The 3373-nt window shown below is 40.3% G+C and overlaps 1 long non-coding RNA gene across 1 annotated transcript in view; it reads left to right on the top strand.

Annotated features, from left to right (window-relative positions):
- Nucleotides 1-365: 365 nt before the first annotated feature.
- LOC121350476 overlaps nt 366-3373 on the top strand; it is a 3903-nt gene continuing 895 nt past the window's right edge. The window contains exons 1-2 of the long non-coding RNA XR_005954675.1: nt 366-477; nt 559-678. This is a non-coding gene — a long non-coding RNA (uncharacterized LOC121350476). The remainder of the gene's footprint in view (nt 478-558; nt 679-3373) is intronic.

Raw genomic sequence — 3373 nt, 5'->3', positions numbered from 1 at the left:
AATTCCAAAGGGATTTGGGGTGGGAAATGAGAATTCCAAAGGGATTTTTGGGATGGGAACCCAGAATTCCAAAAGGTTTTTCCATGGGAATTTGGGATGGGAACCCAGAATTCCAAAAGGTTTTTCCATGGGAATTTGGGATGGGAACCCAGAATTCCAAAGGGATTTTTGGGATGGGCACTCAGCATTCCAAAGAGTTTTTCCAAAGGAATTTTTGGGGTGGGAACCCAACATTCCAAAGGAATTTTCCACGGAAATTTGTGATGGGAACCCAGAATTCCAAGTCCTGCCTCTTTGCCGTGATGATCCATGCTCTCGGCATTCCCAGCTGGAATTCCCAGGATTCCCACCCCCCATTCCCCATCCCAGTTTCTCCAGGAATCCCTGGAATCCATCGCGGACAAATCCTGGATTTGCCCCTTGGTGTCCGAGACCTTCCGGCAGCTCCGCGCCTGCGACGGCTCCCAGGCGGAGAAGGTGCGGACGGCGGGAAGTCCGGGAATTCCCCCGAGGCTCTTCCCACCGGAATTCCCGGTTTTTTTTTGCTGTTTTTCCCAGGATTTCCTGTACCGGTGCATGGGGACGGCGCTGGGGCTGTGTCCCAGCAAGGAGCTGGTGAGGAAACAGCTCCAGGAGCTCCTGGAGAGCGCCCGGGGCCAGGAGGAGGCCGAGCGCGAGGTCAGGGAGATCCCGGGAATGCCGGGGGGTCGTGGGTGAAGTCAGGGAATGCCGGGGGGGTCGTGGGTGAAATCCTGGAATTCTGGAGAAAATCCTGGAATTCTGGGGGAATTGTGGGTGAAATCATGGAATTCTGGGGAGGTCGTGGGTGAAGTCAGGGAATGCCGGGGGGTCGTGGGTGAAATCAGGGAATTCTGGAGAAAATCCTGGAGTTCTGGGGGGGTCGTGGGTGAAATAAGGGAATTCCAGAGAAAATCCTGGAATTCTGGGGGGGTCGTGGGTGAAATCCTGGAATTCTGGAGAAAATCCTGGAATTCTGGGGGAATTGTGGGTGAAATCCTGGAATTCTGGGGGGGTCATGGGTGAAATCAGGGAATTCTGGATGAAATCCTGGAATTCTGGGGAAATTGTGGGTGAAATCCTGGAATTCTGGGGAAATTGTGGGTGAAATCCTGGAATTCTGGGGGAATTGTGGGTGAAATCCTGGAATTCTGGGGGAATTGTGGGTGAAATCCTGGAATTCTGGAGAAAATCCTGGAATTCTGGGGGTGTCGTGGATAAAATCCTGGAATTCTGAGGAAAATGGTGGCTAAAATCCTGGAATTCTGGATAAAATCGTGGAATTCTGGGGGAATCGTGGAGAAAATCCTGGAATTCCAAAGGAATCATGGATAAAGTCTTGGAATTCTGAGGGAATAGTGGATAAAATCCTGGAATTCTGGATAAAATCCTGGAATTCTGGATAAAATCCTGGAATTCTGGGGGGGTTGTGGATGAAATCCTGGAATTCTGAGGAAAATGGTGGCTGAAATCCTGGAATTCTGGATAAAATCCTGGAATTCTGGGGACATTTTGGATGAAATCCTGGAATTGCGGGGAAATCATGGATAAAAGCCTGGAATTCTGGGGAAAATCCTGGAGTTCTGGGGAAATAGAGGATGAAATTCTGGGGGAATCATGGATAAAATCCTGGAATTCTGGGGGGGGTCGTGGATGAAATCCTGGAATTCTGGGGGAATCATGGATAAAGTCTTGGAATTCCGAGGGAATAGTGGATAAAATCCTGGAATTCCAAGGGAATTGTGCGTGAAATCCTGGAATTCTGGGGAAATCGTGGATAAAATCCTGGAATTCTGGGGAAATGGTGAATAAAACCCAGGAATTCCAAGGGAATTATGGATAAAATCCTGGAATTTTTTGGGAATCCCAACTAAAATCCTGGAATTCCCTGGAAATCCCAACTAAAAATCCCAGAATTTTTGGATCAATTCCTTCCTGGAGCTGAGATTTTTCCAGCTTTTTTCCAGCTTTTTCCCAACTTTTTTCCAGCTTTTTTTTCCATCCTGTTTCAGTTTTTCTCCCAAGTTTTTCCAGCTTTTTTCCAGAGATTTTTCCAGCTTTTTCCATCTTTTTTTCCAGCTTTTTTCCATACTTTTTCCATCTTTTTTTTAGCTTTTTCCAGCTTTTTTTCCATCTGTTTTCCAATTTTTTCCCATTTTTTTCCAAGTTTTCCCATCTTTTTTTCCATCTTTTCTTTTAACTTTTTCCAGCTTTTTTTCCCATCTGTTTTCCATTTTTTTTTTCCAGTTTTTTCCAGCTTTTTTCCATATTTTTTCCATTTTTTTTTAACTTTTTCCATCTTTTTTTCCATCTGTTTTCCAATTTTTTTCCAGTTTTTTCCATCTTTTTTTCCAGTTTTTTCCATCTTTTTTTCCATCTTTTTTTTTAGCTTTTTCCAGCTTTTTTCCCATCTGTTTTCCAATTTTTTTCCAGTTTTTTTCCATACTTTTTCCATCTTTTTTTTAGCTTTTTCCAGCTTTTTTCCCATCTGTTTTTCCAATTTTTTCCAGTTTTTTCCATCTTTTTTTCCATCCTTTTTTCCATTTTTTTTCCATTTTTTTTAACTTTTTCCAGCTTTTTTCCCATCTGTTTTCCAATTTTTTTCCAATTTTTTCCAGCTTTTTTCCCACCTTTTCTCCACTTTTCCCCCATTTTTTTCCCCACTGTTTTCCATTTTTTTCCAGTTTTTTCCATCTTTTTCCATCTTTTTTTCCATCTTTTTTTTTAACTTTTTCCAGCTTTTTTTTCCATCTGTTTTCCAATTTTTTTTCCAGTTTTTTTTCATCTTTTTTCCATCTTTTTTTTAGCTTTTTCCATCTTTTTTTTCCATCTGTTTTCCAATCTTTTTCCAGTTTTTTCCATCTTTTTTTCCATTTTTTTCCATCTTTTTTTTTTGCTTTTTCCAGCTTTTTTTCCATCTGTTTTCCAATTTTTTTTTCCATTTTTTTTCATCTTTTTTCCATCTTTTTTTTAGCTTTTTCCATCTTTTTTTTCCATCTGTTTTCCAATTTTTTTCCAATTTTTTTCCAGCTTTTTTCCCATATTTTCTCCACTTTTCCCCCATTTTTTCCCCACTTTTTTCCAATTTTTTCCAGTTTTTTCCATCTTTTTCCCATCTTTTTTTCCATCTTTTTTTTTAGCTTTTTCCAGCTTTTTTCCCATCTGTTTTCCAATTTTTTTCCAGTTTTTTTCCATACTTTTTCCATCTTTTTTTTAGCTTTTTCCAGCTTTTTTCCCATCTGTTTTTCCAATTTTTTCCAGTTTTTTCCATCTTTTTTTCCATCTTTTTTTTTAGCTTTTTCCAGCTTTTTTCCCATCTGTTTTCCAATTTTTTTCCAATTTTTTTCCAGTTTTT

This window comes from Pyrgilauda ruficollis, unplaced genomic scaffold (assembly GCF_017590135.1).
Source record: "Pyrgilauda ruficollis isolate IOZ18807 unplaced genomic scaffold, ASM1759013v1 scaffold1553, whole genome shotgun sequence".
Lineage (NCBI taxonomy): Eukaryota > Metazoa > Chordata > Aves > Passeriformes > Passeridae > Pyrgilauda > Pyrgilauda ruficollis.
The sequence above is the reverse complement of the archived record's forward strand: the minus strand, read 5'-3'. Positions and strand labels throughout refer to the sequence as shown.